Here is a 24804-nt window from a genome sequence, read left to right as displayed (position 1 = left end):
AGAAAGCTAGCTAGTAAGCTAATAGATAGTGTGACAGGTTAAAAAATCACTTCAAATGACTTCTACTGAGCGTATTTTACAAACATTCCACGGCATATAGCTACATTTTATATTTATAAGACTCGCGCTGAATATTCAGGAAGTCTTGTTTTCGAGTTGATGACAATGCCTGACGTGACGTCACTGAAGGAACGCCCCTGACCGAGAAAGCGAAACACAATGCATTTTGGGTACTTACTTTGTTTGGTCTGAAAACATCGTGTTGATCCGTGTCGATGGCGAAATTAGAAGGAAAACACATAAATAACACGATCGTGAATCGTGTGTTGCACCAAGACTACTATTTGATACCAGCTGACATAAAATCAGCCCATTTCCAACAGAGCTTGGGCGCCATCTTGTGCATTTTCTGGGACGTTACATTCGAGTCCTGACGGCTCGAATTGGTACGGGAGGACTTCTTTAATCGATTGCAAACATTTATGCTTTCCTCTTCAGAACTCTTTGAATCATATTCATAACTGGATGAGTAACAAGAAAGCATCTTCTCCGAATCTGAAGCTATTTTATTGTTTTGATTCTAGAGCAAGGCAAGACGTCCTGACGTGATGTCACCAACAAGGGGGCGGGACTTACTGAATCTCGCCATTTTCGGGGTCATTTTGAAGTAGTTTTGGGACACTTGAACTCCTCGTGGGTCATCCCGCTACTGTACCCCACAGAATTCACCAAAATATAAGGGCACAATTAAACAGGCAATCATGAACCATGTCAAGAAAAACAGTCGACGCAAGCGGAATTGCAGCTGGCGTGGGAAAAAAAATGAAATGAAAATTGCTTGCTGATTGTTAATCTTAATTATTTATGTTTTAGCAACCACACTCAGTTCCATGCTTCCTGTCATCGTTTTCTCGGGGGTGGGGAGAATACAGGCATTTTTTTTTTCTAAAATGGAGAATTTTACTAATCGGAGCAGTTACTGTATTCTTGATTTACGTCCATCCAAGGACAATAAACGCGATTTAAAAAAAATATTCGGGGAAATATGCAAGGTGGTCCTGGCAAGGTGCATGAGAAATGAAGTCAAGACCATTTATCTTTTCTGTTTCTTCTTGGCAGGCTACAGGTTTAGGCTAACGGTGTAAGCACACTTTATATTTATGAGTGCTGGCAGGTTATGTGACAGGGCACTAACAAAGACTACAAAAAAAAAAAATACATAATTAAAAAATAAATGGATACGAAGCAAAACTTACCTGGCATCATCAGGTTACTTCCAGTTTATATACTATTCCTGAAAGTTCAACAAGCAAACTTTCTCATCATTTACTTTACATCTGGAACTCATTGGATTGATCAGGAAAAAAAAATCAAATTACAGTAAAGTCTGGTTATATCGATATTCTCGGGAGTCGGAAAAAATATCGATATAACCGGACTATCGATATATCCGATCCTGCGGCATGTAAATTTTCTCCTTGCGTTCATAGAAATAGTATCGTAATAAGCAGTACTATCGATATAACCGATATCGATATAAAGAGACTTTACTGTTTCAGAAAAAATTAATTGATTCTGAGTTTTTGTGGCCTTGACGGAAAGCGAGAAGGACAAATAGAAGAATTATCCTTCCTGCGGTTATTCTGTAGCTCCCCTAGTGGGTATGTTGAGGCGATTCCCGGGTTCTCCAAATCTGTTTCTCGTGTTCTTATCTGACATAAATTAAACCGTAATGGAGAACAGATGCCCTGGAGATGGATAGCTTTACAATAACACCCACCCACATATACACGTAACGCACGGCTAAAACACACATCTGCAGCATCGATAGAACTCGGTCTAATTACATAACATTTGCCTGGTTCACCATGGAACACACCGAAAACCATGCCAAGCTTTCCGAAATCGAGAGACTCTGGGGTGACACACAAAAGCACACACATCCTTACGATTATAGCACACTCACATCGTACGTAATCTGAAGGATGTGTCTCAGAAAGGTTTTACACAAGGACGCTTTGACAGAAATTGGAGGGGGGGAGAAAGGCAAATGCGTACACTTGGACTCATTGATTCAGTTTGTTCAGATCCTGTGATGTCGTGAGGGTGAAACCGAATAAAAAAGTGTGAGTAACTTTTGTCAGAGAGAAACACCTGCAGACACAGACTCGTTGACTAGGAATAACTCGTGAAAAAATGGGGAAATTTGCCTCGTCACTGGAACCAAGCCATCGCTGTGCCAAGAAAAACAGTCATCAAGGGGAGAAGCAAAAGAGAAACAGGATTGGGTGAATAGAAAGAAACTTAGGGACAAAGGAAACACAGATAAGGAAGTCTGGTGATGATATCATAGTTTGCGTTGAGGATGGAGGTCAAGGCAAACAGAATGAAATCAACGTCCCTTTTGATGAAGTCTCAATGATCATGATGGTACCAGGTTGGAGGTGAAGGACCATTTCCGTGGAGACGATCCAAGCACACAAACTTAAAGACATGGAAACCGATATTATTATCAGTACACTTTGTCCTATGATGTCACCTTGATCGTTTTATTATTTATTTGTGTATTTATTCCTTTTTCCATCCATCCATCCATCCATCCATCCATCCATCCATCTATCCATCCATCTATCTATCTATCCATCCATCCATCCATCCATCCATCCATCCATCCATCCATCCATCTATCTATCTATCTATCTATCTATCTATCTATCTATCTATCTATCTATCTATCTATCTATCTATCTATCTATCTATCTATCTATCTATCTATCTATCTATCTATCTATCCATCCATCCATCCATCCATCCATCCATCCATCCATCCATCCATCCCTATCTCTATCTCTATCTCTATCTCTATCTCTATCTCTCTCTCTCTCTCTCTCTCCCCGTCTGTCTGTCTGTCGCTCCCTAGCTAGCTATTTTCCACACTATAAAGTGCACTATTTATTAATTGATTTATTTGTTGGTTATTTATCTCGCTATCTACCTATGTAGCTACCGCTAGCTAGCTAGCTATTTTCCGCACTATAAGGCGCACTATTTATTCATTTATTAATTTATTTGTTTGTTGGTTGTTTATTTATTTGTTTATTCAATGACTCATTTGTTCAATCATTTATCTCGTTATTTATTCATTCATTTGTTTGTTTGTTTATTCTGTCTGAAAGTTACAGCCTTGCTGCCCTTCAAAGGCAATCGCAGAGACATACAATTACATACAGAGTAGAAACATAAATATTGTGGACTGAAAATGTTTCTGAGTTGAAAAGTCCCTCCCGGGCCACTATAGTCTTGCGATAGTCCACTCATTAGCTAACCAATCCAGTGTTGGATTCATTTTCTATTTTTATCCAATACATGCTTCCAACTTTGGCACAGTTTGGGTATGACCATTTTCTGTTCCATTATGAATATGAACATTGGCAGAACAAGACTCATTGCACTGTTTTTTTCCGCACTATATGGCGCACATAAAAACCTTCATTTTTTGTCAAAAGCTGACCATGCGCCTTGTAATCCAGTGCACCTTATACAGTACAGTGAGACCTCAATTTACGAACTTAATTGGTTCCCAGACAGAGTGTGTAAGGCGAAAAGTGTGTATCTCAAAAAGAAAATTCCCATAGGAAACCATTAAAATGGGAATAATCCTTTCCCGGGTTTCCATAAAATATACTTTTCAACTAAATAAGCCTTAAAACTACACACAACATACCTTATTCTATGTATAATAAATGTGCTATTGTATTGTAATGAAAGAAATACACTGCATTGTATCATATAGTCACTTTATTTACATTTGTGATGGTCATTTATGGCTTGATGGAATGGCGTTGGAGGTCGAAGGTCAAAGGGAATTGCTGTTTGGAAAGAGAGGTGCATTACATGAGGACTGTAATTAAAGAAATAAACTGTGCTGTAAAATAAAGTTTTATTTACCTTTTTGATGGTCGTTGATGGCTTATGGAAGGAGAGTCACCTTCCATAAGGACTGTTGGTAACTTCACCTCTGGTGCTGTTCGGTCGTGTGCTTCCGCCGAAGATCACTCCGCCAGCCGTGGTGGGTGTGTATTATGAAAATAGTGCTTATTATAAGGTTTAATTTTCATAAATTTGACGTTTGTAAGACGAAAAGTTTGTAAGATAAGGTGTTTGTAAGTTGAGGTCTCACTGTATATGAAAAAAGTAAAAAAAAATATGTCAAATGTGCGCTTTATAATCCCGTGCGCCTTCTAGTCCGGAAAATACGATACTTTGTAAATGAATAGTTTGACACATAATGTATAAGCGCTGACATCGACATCTCTGGGATAAACATCAGCATCATAAATGATGTATAAACATCATACTCGCGTGATCAAGTGACGTTCAAAACCACCGATTATACCAACACTATTTTGACACAATTGCCGAATTATGTGAAAAGATTATTATTATTATTTTTTATATTATTTTTTAACTGTCACGATACACCACAGAATTCTCTCAAGGATGATCTATTGCGCAAGAATAACGGTTGATTAGTAGATATGCTTTAGCCAATATAATAGTCATGTTATACATGAGGGAAGGATGTGTCAAAATGATTTAATGCACCGATTGAGTCAATACGCTTACATAGCCTTCGGGGCTTCTAGCCCGCACAAGCTCCCTGCCAGCCGATGGATCTGAAGACAGAAAAGGCATCCGTCCATCAAACCGTTGCCAAATTTCCATACGAAAATTACCACTTCGAATAGGGAAAGGGCAGAAGGTTGCGTTTTAAGACATGCCGAGTGAGAAATACTGACAAAGGAAATACTGACATCTCACACTGACAAACGAAAATGTATTTTAACATACTTTGGAGTGACTCTGAATGTTACTTCTGGAAAAAAAAACAATGCATAAAGTTTACCTGAGCGCTCATAATGACAATCAATCAGTGGTGGGCAGTCAAAGCTCCGAAGCTAGCAAAAATAGCAAATAATATTGCAATTTTATGAGGTCATCACGAATCCACACATTTATACGAAAAATGTGAACAGTTTAATGACAGTATCTCGTTTCGTCACTAGCCAATCACAGTATCACTAGCCGCTAGTGATAACAGCATACTGGCCAGTGCTAGCATAATTATCTGTAGCAATCTCCATAAGCAAATATATTGTTGTGTTTAATTTAATAGCGGTTTTGTCAACTCACAGTTGCTGAAGGAGTGGAAGATATACTGCTCAAGCCATTTTCAAGACGGACTTTTCAAAGTTAGCAAAATAGCAAATAATATTGCAATTTCATGAGGCTGTCATAAATTCACACATTTATTGTAAATACTTGAACAGCTTAATGACAGTATCTCTTGAGTTTTCTTCAAGTTTCATCACTAGCCAATCATAGTCGCTAGTGATAAGAGCATACTGGCCAGTGCTAGCACAATTATCTGTATCAAACTGCATAAGTAAATATATTTTTGTGTTGATTTAATTGCGCTTTTGTCAACCCACAATGGCTGAAGGAGTAGAAGATATACTGCAAAAGCCATTTTCAGGACGGACTTTTGAAAAATAGATGGACATCATGAAGAAAGGTTGGACAGCTCCGAAGCTAGCAAAAATAGCAAACAATATGCACATTTTATGAGATTATCCTGAATCCACATGTCCATAGTAAAAATTCGAAAAGTTTAATGAAAGTATTTCTAATTTTTCTTTAAGTCACAAGTTATTTCCTGCCCAATGACTCCCTCTAGTGGACATGTACTAATATCACACCACACTCGCAACTCATTGATTCAGGCATATCACGACTGAAGGCCTAGGAGTGACATGCACGGCCCGCCACTGCAATCAATCCATTGTTTGACTTTTTTCTCTCATGAAGGTGGCACATTGAAGTCAACTCGTAAACAGAAGCTCCAAACCGATTGCACACACCTTACACTTTCTCAAGAAAGGTTACAAGCGATCAACTGACGTTCTCAAACATGATCAGGCTTGAATTGGGCGGAAAGAGAATGACAAACAGATCAATAATAACCGTCATTTACCAACAGTCAACTTCCTTGTTTTATTTTATTTTTTTTTTGTTTTTGTTTGCTGTCACGTGTGGCTGCCGCTGCTCACCCACAGAAAATCCGATCCTGTGACTGTAAAGTGACCTTGAGAGTTTTAAAAGGTGCATGATGATGATGATGATTATGATGATGATTATTATTATTATTACCTATCCATTGGCTAGCTTTCTATCGATTTGAGTTCCTTCCGGTTTGAATGAACGCTGTCACGTGTGGCTGCCGCTGCTCACCCACAGAAAAAAACAATCCTGTGACCGTAAAGTGACCTTCACAGTTTTGAAAGGCGCTTAGAAATGAAATGGATTATTATTATTATTATTATTATTATTATTATTATTATTACGTATCTATTAGCTAGATAGCCAGCTTTCTATCTATTTGAGTTACTTCCGGGTTGAGTGAACGCTGTCACGTGTGGCTGCCGCTGCTCACCCACTGAAAAAAACGATCTGTGACTGTAAAGTGACCTTGAGAGTTTTGAAAGGCGCTTAGAAATGAAATTTATTATTATTATTTGTTTTCGTTGTGTTTTGAGGACAACACAGTAAATAGTCATTAGCACGTCTGACTCACACTCAAAAAATCCGCGTTCGATTCTTAGCTGCGTCATTCCTGTGGAGAGTTTGCAAATTGTCTTCATGCACGCGTGGGTTTTCTCTCGATACTTTGGCTCCTTCTCACATTCCAAAAACATGCACGTAAAATTTAATTGAAGACGCTTAATCTCCCCCCACCGTAGGTGTCAATGTGTGTTGAATGATTGTTATTATGACAGAAATTGGCTGGCATCAAGTTCAGAGTGAAATTTGCTCGGCTCGACTCCAAATCATTCGTCAGCCTAATGAGGGAAAAGCGGTTATGAAATTTAGATCAGTCGAATTATGAAATGCTGTTTGTGGCGTATTTTTAATGGGCTCACAAGATGTGTTGGTAAAGCTAGCTGGTGATGGATGTCATGTCAGTCTTTTGAGGAATGAATTTAATATTTTCTGGCCGGCGAATAAGTTTGAAATAAGAGACGTGTTTTCACGTTTTATTATGTAAGGTCCATCCAAGAATTGCTTTTTTTAAAAGAGAAGCCTACTACAAAAAAAATATAACAACCAGTGGCAGACTGTCAAGGCCTGCAAAGCCTTCTCTGCTGCCCTAAAAATATCAGAATCACGGACTGATGTTAATTATATGTTGTCCATGAATTAAGTAATTCCAAATTGCTTTCCAAATACTTTCAGCATTGTTTCATTGGTTTTCTACTGTTGCGTTGCTTCTAGATGTCTGTTTTCGTATTTAAAGGACAACCGACATCACTTTTTTGTTTTCTAACTGACATCAGAAAAACGTTTTATAGCATCTAAAATACCCAAAACAGGCAGGCTGATATTTTTAGTCAAATGCAAAACACCAATAAAAATGACTTAAAGTGTCTAAAAAGTACTTCAATTTGAAACCGGACGTGGCCAGTTTCAGAAGGTCCCGCCCCCATGTTCGTGGTGTCACGACAAGACGTCTTGCCTTGCTCGAGAATCAAAACAATGGCTTCAGATTCTGAGAAGATTCTTTCTTGTTACTCATCCAGTTCATCCAAATAGTTCTGAAGAAGAAAGCATACATGTTTGCAATCGATTAAAGAATTTATTCCGTGTCATTTTGAGGCATCAGGGGTGGGAAATGTCGCACCCAAAAAAGGCAGAAAATGGCGACAAAGCCGTGTAAGGTATTAATCAGCCCTTTTCCACAGGCTGATTAAATCCTTACATGGAGCTTTGTCGACCTCTTCTGCTTCTTTTTTGGTGCTACGCGAAGTTTTCTGACCAGCCAAGTACAGCCAAATCCATTGACATGATGGAAGGACTGCTACAATGTGTCCTTTTTTCGGTCAGGGGCGTTCCTTCAGTGACGTAACATACGGACTCGTCACAAACTCAAAAACAAGACTTCCGGAATATTCAGCGCGAGTCTTAAAACAAAGAGAAAGCGACACACAATGCATTTTGGGTAATTTGTTTGGTCTGAAAACTTTGTGTTGATCTGTGTTGATGGCGAAATTAGAAGGAAAAAAACAATGCGATGGTGAATCGTTGTGTGTTGCACCAAGACTACTATTTGATACTAGTTGACACAAATTCCCAGCAGACAAATCAGCCCATTTCCAACGGAGCTTGGGCGCCATCTTGTGCATTTTCCGGGGAGTTACATTGGAGTCCAGACGCCTCAAAATGATACGGAAGGACTTCTTTAATCAATTGCAAACATTTATGCTTTCCTCTTAAGAACTATTTGAATCATATTCATAACTGGATGAGTAACAAGAAAGCATCTTCTCCGAATCCGAAGCCATTGTTTTGGTTCTTGAGCAAGAAGGCAAGACGTCCTGGCGTGACGTCACGAACAAGGGGGCGGGACCTTCTGAAACTCGCCATTTCCGGGGTCATTTTGAAGTAGTTTTGGGACACTTTAAGTCATTTTTACTGGTGTTTTGCATTTGACTAAAATATCCGTCTGCGTGTTTTGGGTATTTTAGATGCTATAAAACGTTTTTCTGATGTCACTGAGGACACAAAAAAAGTGGTGTCGGTTGTCCTTTAAGTGATGGGAAAAAGTCACACTGTTCTTTTTTCCCTTTGGCTTTAGAAAATGCTCCAACATTCTTTAGCTTCCTCCTTACCTGTCAACCCCAGCAATCTGGCTTGTATGCCACTGTAAATATGGTACCGAAAAAAGCAAGCATACAAGTTCACAGTAAACTTCCCCTGACAATAAGCACTGCATTGTGTGACACGGTGCGAACAAACATTGTGGGAGAGAGAACTTGAATGGCAGCCTTGGCGTTCACACACAACAGGTCACAGTTGAGAAAGCAAAGACAAAAGTCAGTGTGATAAAGTGAACAGTATGTTGACCTTTTTGCATCGTATGTTATCAGCACCCTTTTTTTCTTTGTTTAAGTCTTTGTAATTACAGAAACGGTCTTATCTTGAAATCCTTCATGAGCCACTCGTGTGTGTGCGTGTGTGTGTGTGTGTGTGTGTGTGTGTGTGTGTGTGTGTGTGTGTGTGTGTGTGTGTGTGTGTGTGTGTGTGTGTGTGTGTGTGTGTGTGTGTGTGTGTGTGTGTGTGTGTGTGTGTGTGTGTGTGTGTGTGTGTGTGTGTGTGTGTGTGTGTGTGTGTGTGTGTGTGTGTGTGTGTGTGTGTGTGAAGCAATGTGTCATTTTTATTAACTTGGAATGAGATTTTGGTGCTGATACAGAGTTGGACTCATAATTAGCCATGTGCCTCGATATAAAAAAAAAAATCAAAAATAAAATAATAAAAAAATGAAATACAGTACAAAAAAAATAAAGATAAATAAATAAATATGCGGATAAATGAACAAATCACACAAATAAATAAATACCTAAAGCGACAAAGAAATACATCAATAATAAATAAATTAACGAATAAATAAATATATAAGTAAATAAATAACTAAATTGAGGGATAAATGAATAAGTAAATCAATATATAAATAAACAATCAAACGTTAAATAGACAAACAAATAAATAAATTACCAAATACATAAATGTGTTACGTTAACGTAAAAAAAAAAGAATTACACAAATAAATAAACAAATAAATATATATAATATTAAATAAGTAAATAAATAAATTAACGAATGAATACATACACAAATAAATACATATATAAATAAATCTTAGATAAATAAATAAATACATAAGTACGTAAAAAATAATTACACAAATAAATAAACAAATAAAAATATACAAATAAGCTAATAAATAAACGAATGATTAAATACATACATAAATAAATAAATATATAAGGAAATAAATAAATACAATAACAAATGAATAAATATAGAAATAAACAAATAAATATATGAATACATAAATACAGTAAAGTCTCGTTATATCGATATCGGTTATACTGCTTATTACGATACTATTTCTATGAACGCAGGATCGGATATATCGATAGTCTGGTTATATCGATATTTTTTCCGACTCCCGAGAATATCGATATAACGAGACTTTACTGTAAATACAAATGAACAAAATCAATGAAGTGAAACACCAAAGTGCATAATCCTCGCCACATCGCTATTATTTGGTACATATGTCACCCATCCAAAATTCTGAGTCAAATTGGTTATGTATATTTTTCATAAGTGACTGATTTTGCACACCAATAAAGATAAATCTATGTTTATAGTGACTTCAAATGTTACAATAATGACACAGGTTGATCTAAGGTGTCATTTTTTTGACTTTCGAGAGAATACAAAAAAAAAAATCCATGAAATACTCAATCTCCAAGTCTTGGTGAATTCTGCACAGCAATGGAATCTTGCCATCTAAGTAATATTCAAAAACAATCTTAGTCCCTCGAGTGTTGATAGACAAACTGCATACCAGCATGATAGGCCTGTTGGTAAAAAAAAACTGAAAAACCAGTCCTGTGATCACCCACTGGAGACTTTCATCTCCTGCTACAAGAGTGCTGAGAGATGAACAGATTGGTGGATGGGAGGAGTTTGAATTCCTCACGACCATTCACACATAAACACGCCAGAGATCACATCATCACCTGCAAAGAGAGACAGACATTGTCAATCAGACACTTTTATTAGACTTGGACATCTTTTTTCATTAATTACATCAGTGATTCTTAATGTTGTTTCATTTGTTTTTTTACTTTGAATACCATATATACATACCGTATTTTGTGGTGTATAAGGTGCACCAAGGTACAGTGATACCTTGGCTTACGAAATTAATTGGTTCCCAGACAGAGTGTGTAAGGCGAAAAGTGTGTATCCCAAAAATTAATTTCCCATAGGAAACCATTAAAATGAGAATAATCCGTTCCCAGGTCCCCATAATACATAATTTTCTACTTTCTAATTTTCTAAGCCTTAAAACGACACAAAATGTACCTTATTTTATGTATAATAAATGTGCTATGGTATTATAATTAAATAAACTGTACTGTGTAATAAAGTCATTTTATTTACCTTTGTGATGGTCGTTGATGGCTTGATGGAATAGAGTCGCCGGTTTCCTCAGCATTAAACACTTGATGAGGAAAATAGCCTTCTTCTTTCACCATCTTGAGGAATGATCCCTTGTAGGTGCTTTCTCTGCGATAATTTTACCTTGTTCCTCATCAATTGTGTTCTGTTTAGCTGGGTTGATAGCGTTTTGCATCAAGTGTACAGATGGCTTGTGCGGGTTGTTTGTGGAGCCTGATTTATTGCCAAGTATGTAGAACATACAAAGAATTTGTCTCCAGTAGAACATGCTGCACTAGTATCATAAAAAAATGGAGAAGAATGGAGGCACTATACAGTTCGATTTGGGTTACTGTTTCGAAATTTAATGGCTTGGGGAAAAAAGCTGTTTAAATGTCTGCTGGATTTGGTGCGCATGGATTGGTAGCGGCTGCCTGAGGGCAGTAGCTGGAAAAAGGTGGTGGGAAGGGTGCGGAGGGTCCAGTCGGATTTTTCCGCGCCCTTGTTTGGATTAATAATAATAATAATACATTACATTCTCCAAATACATTTTCCAAATATAAGGCACACCACATTATAATGTGCTACAGTAGAGGCTAGGGTTACGCACTACTTCTTCTACAGGGGGGAAATGGAGTCGGTGGCTGTTGACAGTAGTTGTGAGACCTGTTGTGGCTGAATATTACTTCACATATAAGACGCAGGGTCATCTTTCGAAGAAAATGAAGGCTGTTGGATGCGCCTTATACACCGTAAAATAGGGTATTATAAATTAAGCAACCCAATGAAAGATTGGCTTCCTTAATTTCACTCACACATGCACAAACAGTGGCCACCTGAAGCATTTGGAAATATTGAAAAAGTTGACCCATCCTCCTTCATCTCTTGTTGCCCTCTCCATCCAAACCGATTAAAACTTGCGCCGCAGGAGGAAACTCCCACTTCCTCTACATTCTTGAAGGATTTTCCATACAGAGAATAGTAAACAAACCTTTAAACAAAAGACTAAGTGTGGAGGGGAGGGCGAAACAGTGCATGGACAAGTCAATGTTATTTCCTGCTTGTAGTAAATCAAAAGCGCTTTCACACTGACTTCCTGGCAAATAGATGTGGGGGGGGGTGTGGGGTCAGTTTATTTTTGAAAACCAGTTGAAGCGTTTACAGTCAGCAGCGATGGTGGCGGGAGTAGTTGAAAGAACAAAGACCTGTGCAAAGACCTGGAAACCCATCTTCGTCTTCCTCCAGCTCCCTACACACACACATACACACGTTTCCTGGCACTGAGATGAGTAAGCAAGGCCTCCTTATCAGTTTTCCTGATGGGGATGTCTGGTTTTCACTGACTCGTGTCTGTATGTCACTTTTGTGTCAACCAATACCTGAACTGATCTTCGGGGTATTGTGTAAGCATGTTTGTGTTTGTCTGTATGTGTTTTTTTTTTCTATCTTGAAATACTTTGTGTTTTGAGTGTGATGCCCTGGGCACTACATTGGAGTCCAGACGCCTCAAAATGATACGGAAGGACTCCTTTAATCGATTGCAAACATTTATGCTTTCCTCTTCAGGACTATTTTAATCATATTCATAACTGGATGAGTAAGAACAAAGCATCTTCTCCGAATCTGAAGCCATTGTTTTGATTCTAGAGCAAGGCAAGGGGCTTTTGGTGTATTTTTATCTATAAAGCAAAAACTACAAGCAGTTTTGATGACACAAACGACAGTTGAAATGCTTATTTGATCAGACATTTCCCACGGGCATACACAAACACGTACAAAAAAGAATAATAATAATACCACACTGGCATATGCAAGCATTTGTTAATTTGGCTTCCCTTTTGCAGATGTCGCTCCACTCGCTGTTGACAGTTGACATCCATCTGCAATCCACACTAAAACCCCCCTCCCGTTCCAAATTTAGACCCATATAACATAAAATATCTCCTGGAAGCATGAGTTGACACTCATTAATCATTATTCAGACTCCCAAGGTTCCATCTAACTAGGCCCTCTGAAATGTTAAGTTCTGACCGTTTCGTTTTCCTCAATCCCTTCTGGCAGGGGTTCGTCTAGCTCTTTGGATCACGTCCCAGCTTGCTCACAGGAATGTGCTATTGAGAAAGCACCGCACCGCAAAGCCTCCCAGTCATTCCAACCCATAATCAGATCCAGCTTGTCAACCCCCCCCCCCCCCCTTTATCCCCCTATCCCATCTCATTCTTTCTTTCCTCTTCACTCCCCATCTTGAAAAAAAAAAAAAAAAAAAAGAACGACACTCACCCACAGCACACAAACACCCACATCGAGAACAGGAACCCAGACACCCCCACAGAACAGCAATTTGTCGAAATGTAAGCTTGGGCAAACATAGCTCTGCCGTGACTTGTAAAAAGAGTCGTACTGGGGAAAACCAAAAGTACAGCGCAAAGACAGACAAGTAGAATTCATCCCACTGATTTCATGTATGGACTAATCTGTTCTATGTATTTGGTATAATCATATGATGATGTGCATGTTTTATTTAGGCAATAAGATGATTCATTTCAATGCACTTTTGAAAGCTATCCCCCAGGGCCGATTGGTGTGTCGAAATGTAGAATCAGACTCCCATGCCCCCCCCGTCATTTGCATTGTAGTCTATCCCCATTTCAAAGTTCTTATTGCCAAATCGGAAAACGTCATTTGGAAATACAGTAAAGTCTCGTTATATCGATATTCAAGGGAGTCCGAAAAAATATCGATATAACCGGGACTATCGATATATCTGACCCTGTTTGCATGTAATTTTCTCAGTGCGTGCATAGAAATAGTATCGATATAACCGGGACTATCGATATATCCGATATCGATATAACGAGACTTTACTGTAATACATTTCCCTGACAGACATTTAAGACTTCGGCTCTGAGCCAAGACCAGCAGGCTCAAGGACAGTTTCTGCCACCAGGCAGTCAACTCCTTCCCGGCCCTGCCCCCCCTGTCCCTTCCCACTGCCACTCTCACCGAACTCTGAGTACACGCTACATGCTGTACTGTCATCTTGAACTCTATTTCTTTTGGTTTGATTCTGCAAGACCTCACTTCAACTTTTTTTTTTTTGTTTGTTTGTTTTTTCTACACTTTGTCACTTTACATACGACACTATCTCACTTTACATTCAGAAAATTACCTGTATTGTCTGTTGTCAATTTTCTGTTTTTTTAGCAACATACACCCTAGAGAAGGGGCGGACCGTGCACGCCACTCCTAGGCCTTCAGTAGTGCTATGTCTAAATCACTCCATAGCTGTGAGTGTGATGTGATTTACTACACGTCCACAAGAGGGTGCCATTGGCCAAGAAAGTAAAGAAATACTGTCGTTAAACTGTTCGAATTTTTACTATGAACGTGTGGATTCATGATAATCTCATGAAATTTCAAGATTATTTGCTATTTTTGCTAGCTTCTGAGCAGTCTGACCTTTTTTAATGATGTCCGTCTATTCTTTAAAAGTCCGTCTTGAAAATAGCTTTAACAGTATATCTTCTCCTCCTTCAGTCATTGACAAAACCGCCATTAAATCAACACAACAATATATTTGCTTATGCAGCTCGCTACAGATAAAGTGTGCTAGCTCTGGCCAGTATGCTCTTATCACTAACGGCTAGTGATACTATGATTGGCTAATGATTAGCCAATCATAGTTGACGAAAACTCTGACGTTTCCAGTGGCTGCAAGCAGGCCTTGGGTTGCCAACTCGAACTCTGATTGGTTTAACAGTTTCATTTTATGCTCCAGGGCCTGCAGAACTGATTGTGAAGGCGTCCAGGTAGATTTCTGACCCCTTGTAACAAATGATAGCTGAAATGTGATTGGTTAAATCCTTAAATATGAAAACACACACCTGGAAGCAGCACAACAGTAGAAAACCAATGACACAAAGCTGAAAGACAATTAGGATTTTTCGTCATAAAAATTTGTGGACAAAATCTAATTCACATTATACTGCGATTCAGATATTTTTAGGCCAGCATAGAAGGCCGTGCAGGCCCTGACGGCCCACAGCTGCCCTAGAGTAGTCGCCAGTCAATCATAGGGCACTGGTATAGATAGAGAACTTTCCATGCTTTCATTACCGTCACTTACGGAGAACTGAAACTGTCATCTGCATGTACAATTCAGCCGCTACACAACCACTTACTGCATACTACTACTATTACTGTTACTTATTTATGTAACTCGTGAATATTTCACTACCAGTTATGCATACACCCCCAAGAACGAGCAACCTCATCATTCTTACAGTATATCTCTACCCAGCAATCTTTTCATCTAGTTCCACCTGGCTAGCTATGAAATCTGCTGATCTTTTTCCCGCTTCAGCTCTCCAACTCCAGACTTCCATTTTCTCGCTGCATCTTCTCACCAAAGGCGGGATGGGGGAATATTTCTTTAAGCTCCTTTTTCTCTCATCTTGTATCAGGAAACTCTGACTGTAGGGGGAGTTAAGCTGGCTTTCAATAAAGTCTTGGATCCCTTTTGCTTGTATGTGAAACCGCAGCTTCGATTACACCAAATGTGAGCAGCGCACAACCATGGGCAAGTGAAAGGTGTTTTCAATAATTACTTATTAGATGTGTTTGGAGAATGAAAAACATCTGTGCTGAATTTGACTGAAAGAGACCCAAAATATTCTTAAAATAGGAGTGACGCACACAGGCTTTTCTCTCTCTCTCTCTCTCTCTCTCTCTCTCTCTCTCTCTCTCTCTCTCTCTCATTCTCCCTCTCTCTTTCCCTCTTTCAAGTCTATTTCCCCTTCTCTTCCCCCTCTCTCTTTTCCCCCTCTCTCTATCTATGTCTCTCTCTCTTTCCCCTCTCTCTTTCTCCCTCTCTCTCTCTATACAACAGGTGTCAAAGTCAAGGCCCGCGGGCCAAATCCGGCCCGCCACATCATTTTTTTTCGGCCCGCGAAAGCAAATCAAACTTGTTAAATTCCACGATGATTGCTAAAATCTAAGCCAAAATGTCATATTTTTGGATGTCAACCACAATAAAAGTCATTATTCTTGACTTCAGATTTGAAAACGAGTTATTCATTAATTTGCTGTGTGCTCTATATGTAATATTTGAAGGGATTTAAACATTCTAATGGGTTCCCCAAATTCATAACGGCCCTCGAGAGGAAACCATAACTACAATGTGGCCCGCGGCAAAAAATGACTTTGACTATCTATCTATCTATCTATCTATCTATCTATCTATCTATCTATCTATCTATCTATCTATCTATCTATCTATCTATCTATCTATCTATCTATCTATCTATCTATTTTCTCTTTCTATCTATCTCTTTCCGTCTATCTCTCACTCTCCATCTCTATCTCTATTTTCTCTCTCTCTTTTCTTTTTCTGTCCCTCTCTCTCTCTCCCCATCTCTTTCCCTCGCTCTCTCATTCCCTCTCTCTCTCTCTCTCTCTCTCTCTCTCTTTGTCCCCCTCTCTCTCGACATATCTCTCTTTCCCCCTCTCTCTCTTTCCCTCTCTCCTTTCTCTCTGTCTCTCTCCCTCTCCCCCAATCTCTCTCTCTTTACCTCTCTTTCTTTTTCCCTCTCTGTCTCCCCCCTCTCTCTATCTCTCTCTCTCTTTCTGCTTGCTCTAATCTCTCTCTCTCTCACACACACACACACACACTAGAAGGCTACACTGCACCATTGTCAGGACGGGTCTATTTACAGGCTGTTGTTTTAGCTGGCCACAGCTGCGGAAAGGAATATCAAATGTAGTTCTACCCCAATAAATCAAAACCTTTTGCCATGTTCTGACTTCTCCCCCCCCCCCCCCCCCCCATTTAAAGTCAATTCACATGGGCGCTGAGCATTACACTCACACACTGGATAGCTTAAGTATTCCCTCTGAAATGGTCACAAAGGAGTTTTGAGAAGGTGAAGGTCAAGAAGACAGAGAGCTTCATCAAAGCTTGTGTTGAATGTACAGACGTTTCAGAGTGCTTCGGGAATTACGAATGCTGGCAGAGAGGCTGAAGTCGGAACTTTTGTGGGATATCAAGAGAAGCTGTGACACTAAAGATGGGGTTAAAAACAGTTTGTTGGAAGCCCGGTTTGAGTGATGAAAACTGCCTACTTTTTACAGTTTTAGAGTATGTGGGCAATGTGAGATTTTGACATCTGATATGAATCCTCATTTGAGTTAGTTATGCTTAGCAGAGAGTAGCTGTCTAAGTGTATTTTTATCTATACTGTATTTTCTGGTGTATAAGCCGCACAATAGTATAAGGTGCACCCCCAATGAATGGTGTATTTCACAGGGTCAAAGTCAAGGCCCGCGGGCCAAATCCGGCCCGCCCCATCATTTTTTTTCGGCCCGCGAAAGCAAATCAAACTTGTTAAATTCCATGATGATTGCTAAAGTCTGAGCCAAAATTTCATATTTTTGGATGTCAACCACAATAAAAGTCATTATTCTTGACTTCAGATTTGAAAACAAGTTATTCATTAATTTGCTGTGTGCTCTATATGTAATATTTGAAGGGATTTAAACATTCTAATGGGTTCCCCAAATTCATAACGGCCCTCGAGAGGAAACCATAACTACAATGTGGCCCGCGGCAAAAAATGACTTTGACACCCCTGGTGTATTTCAACCTTTTTCCACTAGAAGGCGCACCTTCAATGAATGACTATATAGACAGACAGACAGACAGACATGGGTGTTGACTTTTTATTGGGATCAGAGTATGGCTGCCACCATTTGACAACACTACTACATGGTCTCTCGGCAGGGAGTCCGCTGATAGCGGATATGCTTGTCAGGCGTCCCGCCTGGAGATGGACTTCGAAAAAGTACACAACGGCGCAGCAAATATGAGTATACTGGTAAGACACAGACATTAACTAGTGTGCTAGATTGTCTTACCAGTGTAGACAAAGGATTTTCCTAGTCCGAACTAATACTAAATACTCTGCAAGTGTGTGTATGCAGGTGGAGATGAATGTACTCAAAGTGCCGGAGGTCCTGGACTCTGCTTTTGTGGGGTTAGTGGGGATCCAATACTGTCCAAACCTGGTTCTGACCTACCAGCCAGGCCAAACCAACACACACACTCCAGATCAAGCTTTGGGACAATACACTAAGCTGTATGTTGATTTAGCAGGTCTGTCTGCCTGGTAAAGAGGGATTGGGGTTGCGTTGCTCTGATGTCCAAATGTAAGGGAGGGTGAGGGAAGGCGGGACGCAATGCCAAAAAGGGGTGAGTGGTGTGTTAAAGTAGGGGCAGGGTAGAGCCGAGGGGGTCACATAAGGCTGTGAGGTGATCGTGTATGTTTGGGACAATGGAATGTGAGGGAAGGAGGAGTAGGCATGCAACAAGTGACATCCCTTTAAAGGACAGCCGACACCATTTTTTTGTTTCCTACTGACATCAGAAAAATGTTTTATAGCATCTAAAATATCCAAAACACGCAGGCTGATATTTTGAGTCAAATGCAAAACACCTATAAAAATGAGTTAAAGTGTCCCAAAACTACTTCAAAATGACCTTGGAGATTCCGAGTTTCAGAAGGTCCCGCCCTCTTGTTCGTGACGTCACGCCATGACATCTTCCCTCGCTCGAGAATCAAAACAATGGCTTCAGATTCGGAGAAGATGATTTCTTGTTACTCATCCAGTTATGAATATGATTCAAATAGTTCTGAAGAGGAAAGCATAAATGTTTGCAATCGATTAAAGAAGTCCTTCCGTATCAATTCGAGCCGCCGGGACTCCAATGTAGCATCCCAGAAAATGCACAAGATGGCGCCCAAGCTTCGTTGGAAATGAGATGATTTGTCTGCTGGGAATTTGTGTCAACTAGTAGTCTTGGTGCAACACACAACAATTCACCATCGCGTTATTGATATTTTTTCCTTCTAATTTGCATTGTGTGTCACTTTCTTGGTCAGGGGCGTTCCCTCCGTGACGTCACATAGGGCATTGTCATCAACTCGAAAACAAGACTTCCTGAATGTTCAGCGCGAGTCTTAAAACGGAAAATATAGCTATATGCCGTGGAATGTATGTAACCTACGCTCAGTAGAAGTCATTTGAAGTGATTTTACAAATTATGGACACAACTTGTCCGAAAGCGTCGGTTGTCCTTTAATACTACAATTCATCTCTAACGAAGGCATTTAGTGCAGGAACACAAACAGGGGAGTTCTTAGTCTTGAGTCTTGAGTGTGTCTTGTCCAATTGTAGAACCAGACAACTTACTGTACCAGTCTAAATACTGATTCCTAGGCTTTGCTTACCAAGCCTTCCTCCAACACGGCGCTCAATAGTCACATTCATAACCTACAAAACCGCAAGAGCCTGCTGAGTGACACCTTGCCAATTTACACTTACAAGTGTTATCATAATCAACCTACTGAAAGGTGTCATAAAAACATTTGTTTTAATATTGAGAGGAAAAACAGCTTTGAAGGGGCACTTTATGTTGAACTTGGGGAGGTTCACCGTCTTGTTTTGATCCAAGGAGAACCACGAGGATAACGTTCTAAGTATAGCATCTACGGTCAGTCACATGTCTAAGTAGACTTCAATATTTGTAATTTGGTACTCCATAATAGTAAAATAATAATATCAGTGGGAGGCAATTATGCAGCCAGTGGACATTAAAGCTTAGTACCGTCTCTGGAGTTCTTTGGAAAATGTGGTCAAAGTTACTTGGATTGAAATGAAGTCTCGTAAAGTTTTTTTTGGAACACTATTGTAAAATAGCACTATATACATGAGGTGTGTGTAGTACGCAAGAGTCATTTTTAACAACATTACACACTGTATACCATTGGTGAAAATGATTCATGTACAACTCCGTCAGCATTAGGGACGGTTTTAGTTGCCCAAAGGGGAACTGTTGCATTTTCATCAGTTCGTTTTCTTCACAGCATGCATATCATATCAGATTAAGATCCCCTAGCCTAGATTTAATCTATAACAAAAGCAACATTGCAGGAAATCTTGATATAGAGGTATACTTTGTGTACTAGTTAACAGATAACTGGGCCTCTGATGTGAGCAAAGGCACAACAACAGCAATGAACTTTATTGTTTTAAGGACGGTTTTCAAACATGGCTGCTAAAGTCATTTGGACAATATTAAGCACAAAATACAAGTATACTGAGACGCTGTAGCATTTTTTTTGCCTTTCATGTCCAAAATCACGATAGCCCATTGACCCTATTCATCCTTCATGATCCAAGACTTAAAAAAACTACAACTAAATCGTTTTCTCTGTCAATACTTGACACTGGCAGACACCCGCACCATAAATTCCTTTTCACAAGGCAAATACAGTAAAGTCTCGTTATATCGATTTCGGATATATCGATAGTCCCGGTTATATCGATACTATTTCTATACACGCACGGAGAAAATTACATGCAAACAGGGTCGGATATATCGATAGTCCCGGTTATATCGATATTTTTTCGGACTCCCTTGAATATCGATATAACGAGACTTTACTGTACTGCAAATTGAATGGTGATGTATGACTTCTGCACTGTATTGTGTATTCACCAGAAAAACAGCAATTCAATCACTTTCACTTCATTGAAATTCACATTTAAAGGACATGAATATGAAAGCTTGCGGTGAATTTCCAGCATGCAACACTCGATCTGGTGTCATTCATCATAGCATTACGCTCACTGAAATTCATAAAATGTTTATGTATGTATGTATTTATTTATTTATTTCCGCGACAGATCAAATTTTGGGACGTCGTAGAGTGAGCAGCACCTGTAACTGCGCTTGCCTTCCCGTCTGTAACCGCAGGCGACGACAGGGAAACGGCAAGAGTTTTCCCAGGCTCGGGAAAGGGTGAATATAAAGGCCAGTCTGTTCTCCGTGCGTGCCTCCATCTACTGCATCATCTCTTTGAACTGGGCAGCCATGTCAGCAGCTCTCTGCCCCCCCCCCACATACTCCATTCCTTCATGTGCCCATGGAGGAATGATAGGCTGGGTGCCAATAGATCCACTAAACACACACACTAATAATCAAACACACATGTTGGAGTGTTTGTACAACAAAGTACTCTGCTGTCCACAGTAAAATATAAACCGTCAAACCTTTCCTCAAATTATGGAAGGCCTCCTCAGCTGCCAATCAAGACTCATAAACTTCATACAAACTCCTGTTCCAATAAAGTTGGCATGTAAAGCATACTCAAAACCAATTTGGAATTATTTTCAAATTATTTTCAACCTGTATGAAAACATAATCCAATCTAATTTAATTTAATCTAATCTAATAAAATATGATCTATTCAATTGCACACTACTAAAATGAATTATTTAGTATCCTAATTGCTATATGTTCATGTTTTTTGCGCTAATATCAGTGTCTGAAACTCATGACAAAAAGTTAGCGGACACCGGGGCAGACAACTCTGAAAAGTTGCCTGCCCGACCATAAAGTTGCCTACCCGATTTTTCACAACTTGAAACATAATAAGACGACTAATCGTTAAATAATACCCCCATTGTATTATGGATTGATAATCAGTATATATAACGGAACAACACTTTACAATTAAAGGACAACCGACACCACTTTTTTGTTTCCTAACTGACATCAGAAAAACGTTTTATAGCATCTAAAATACCCAAAACACACAGGATGATATTTTTAGTCAAATGAAAAACGGCAATAAAAATTACTCAAAGTCCCCACGAGACAAATCAGCCCATTTCCACTGAGCTTTGTCGCCATCTTCTGCCTTTTTTTGGGTGCTACATTTCTTTCCAGATGCCTCAAAATGACACTGAATAAATTCTTAAATCGATTGCAAACATGTATGCTTTCCTCTTCAGAACTATTTGAATCATATTCATAACTGGATGAGTAACAAGAAAGCATCTTCTCCGAATCTGAAGCCATTGTTTTGATTCTAGAGCAAGGCAAAACATACTGGCGTGATGTCACGAACAAGGGGGCGGGACCTTCTGAAAGTGCATCTCCAAGGTCATTTTGAAGTAGTTTTGGGACACTTTAACTCATTTTTATTGGTGTTTTGCATTTGACAAAAAATATCAGCCTATGTTTTGGGTATTTTAGATGCTATAAAACATTTTTCTGATGTCAGTTAGGAAACCAAAAAAATGGTGTCGGTTGTCCTTTAATACCGACTATGAGGTTTTCAATTTGAGTTTTCTGCATTTTTTTGTCTTTTTTTAGAGATGTTGATCAAGAAACAATGGTTAACTAAACTGTTACCTGTACAAAATATCGGTTTGACAACCCTGGTATTAGCAGTCAGTGCAGTAGCTTTCACTACTACTTCATGTAGACGTCGTGTCTCTGAGAACTTCCCGTCACTTCCCGTCATGAGTTCATGGAAAAGCAAATCCTAGAATTTCAGCCTGATTCGCTGAGTTTCAAGATATGAAATCCATTCCTTTCAGCATGGGATGGATGTTTGGTCCTTATCAGACCAGGTTTTCCACAACCTCCACCAATTATCTCCAGATCCCACATCCTTTGCCTGACAGCACCTCACAACAGCTCACGATGGCATAATGATGAAGTTAGACATGTTATTACTCGTCAGAGTGGTCACATTTCAGGTTCGTACTGTAAAATTGAAGGGAGTAAGGTTGCCACATCATTATTTTTCCCGTTTGCCTAGCTGTGAGACTCCTGTGTGATTTTTTTTTTTGATACAGTATATATATATTTCTGGTACTGCTGCTATTTTCAGTCCTCATTTGAAAAAAGAAAAACAGCTGTGATAACAACGCTAGGTCAACTAAAACTTGCAGGGTAAACCGAATAAAACCATGAATATCAATCATTCATGAAAACATAGTTTCCAACTTACTTGTTGTCAATACCCATGCAGCATAGCGTTATGGAAGGTCCCAGGTGTGGAGGGTTACAAGACACGTTTTTCCCTTTATTAATAAAAAAAAAAGTGATTAGAAGATGTTCTGTTCAACAACTGCCATCACAGTTAACAAAACTATTTCGATTGATAGCATGGATGTTTTTTTATTAATATAGTTATTCCTCATTCGTACTAGCCAATTTTAATGCATTAATCGAGGGGAAAAGTAAAATCTAGTGTAATGGTGTACTTGAACTGATGTGATATTAAAGGACAACCGACGTCACTTTTTTGTTTCTTAACTGACATCAGTAAAACGTTTTATAGCATCTAAAATACCCAAAACACGCAGTATATTTTTATTCAAATGCAAAACACCAATAAAAATGACTTAAAGTCTCCAAAATCTGCAAAAAAATTGAGCTGCGAATTGGGCATTTTCAGAAAGTCCCGCCCCCAGTTCGTGACGTCACGCTAAATCGTCTTGCATTGCTGGAGAATCAAAACAGTGGCTTCAGATTCGGAGAATAGGCTTTATTGTTACACATCCAGTTATGAATATGATTCAAATAGTTCTGAAGAGGAAAGCATACATGTTTGCAATCGATTAAATAATTCATTCCGTGCCATTATGAGGCACATTGAGGGGAAATGTCTCACCGAAAAAGAGGCACAAAATGGCGACCTCCTGTGGCCACCTCCGTTTCCACAGGCTGATAAATTCCTTATATGGAGCTTGGACGCCCTCTTCTGGCGGCTTTTGGGTGCAACACGAGGTCTCCAGACCAAACAAGTACAGCAAAATACATTGACGAGATGGAAGGACCGCTACAATGCGTCTTTTTTTCAGTCAGGGGCGTTCCTTTAGTGACGTCACGTACGGACTCGTCACCAACTCAAAAACAAGACTTCCTGAATATTCAGCACAAGTCTTAAAACGTAAAATATAGCTATATGCAGTGGAATCTTATTAAAATACGCTCAGTAGAAGTCATTTGAAGCCATTTTACAAATTATGGACACAACTTGTCCGGAGACGTCGGTTGTCCTTTAATGTTCCATGATTAAATAATTATGTAACATCAATGTAAAAAAAAATATCCATGCCTAAATAAACAGAAAACTGATGTAATGGGGAGTTCGAAAGGGGGGAAACAGCCATTGAGTCAGGGTGAAGGAAATTAAAGTCTCACTTTTAATGTCAAAACAGTTGTATGTAAATATGCCATTTTTGTTGTCAACATATTTCTGTCAAAACTAAAGTGGCAACAACAACAAAAAGACACATGTACCAACACATCCGTAAATTGTTGGTGTTTAGCCGAGCAGAATGTCATCATTTCCTTTTGGCTACTTGATAAATGCTGCAACACCCAAGTTTCTTTTGGCTTGAGAGTGCAATGGAAGGGAGGGCGGAGGGACATCGAGGGATGACAAAACAATAATAATGATGATGATTATACCTTTACAGCTGGGATTTTGGAGCTGTCATATTGCTACACTGTGCAAATTCATATGTAATCGCAGACAGATGTTTAATAAAGTTTAGGACGCATGCTCTGCGGTTTGTGGCATGTTAGAGGAAGATTTGGATGTAAGTCCTAAAATGTACTTAAATATAGCATAATGCACCAAGTGTATTACAATTGCAATTGTTGCTCAACTTGTCATTGTTTGTTTCAAATTTGCATGTTTGGAACAAGAAAACTAATCCAAAAAAGACATGCCGTAAGTATTTAAACACAATCATTGTGTGGTTGGCCAGATTGGGCCAAGTTATTGAACATCTCTTTTTTTTAAATTTCAACACTCCACTCCCAACTTACTTCTCATGAGAAAAGTATGAGTCACAGGCACTTATACATTC

The 24804-nt window shown here is 39.2% G+C and overlaps 1 protein-coding gene across 1 annotated transcript in view; it reads left to right on the top strand.

Moving 5' to 3' along the window:
- The window catches only part of thada (THADA armadillo repeat containing), a 258466-nt gene extending 236953 nt beyond the window's left edge, over window positions 1-21513 (top strand). Inside the window, exons 41-43 of the transcript XR_016116889.1 lie at window positions 17849-17942; window positions 18036-18220; window positions 20815-21513. The gene's annotated coding sequence lies outside the window, so the exon portion shown is untranslated. The remainder of the gene's footprint in view (window positions 1-17848; window positions 17943-18035; window positions 18221-20814) is intronic.
- Window positions 21514-24804: the final 3291 nt, after the last annotated feature.

The sequence above is a fragment of the Hippocampus bargibanti genome, linkage group LG13, assembly GCF_051943395.1.
Source record: "Hippocampus bargibanti isolate YZ-2025 linkage group LG13, ASM5194339v1, whole genome shotgun sequence".
Lineage (NCBI taxonomy): Eukaryota > Metazoa > Chordata > Actinopteri > Syngnathiformes > Syngnathidae > Hippocampus > Hippocampus bargibanti.
Note: the sequence above shows the minus strand (reverse complement) of the source record. Positions and strands in the feature narration are given on the sequence as shown.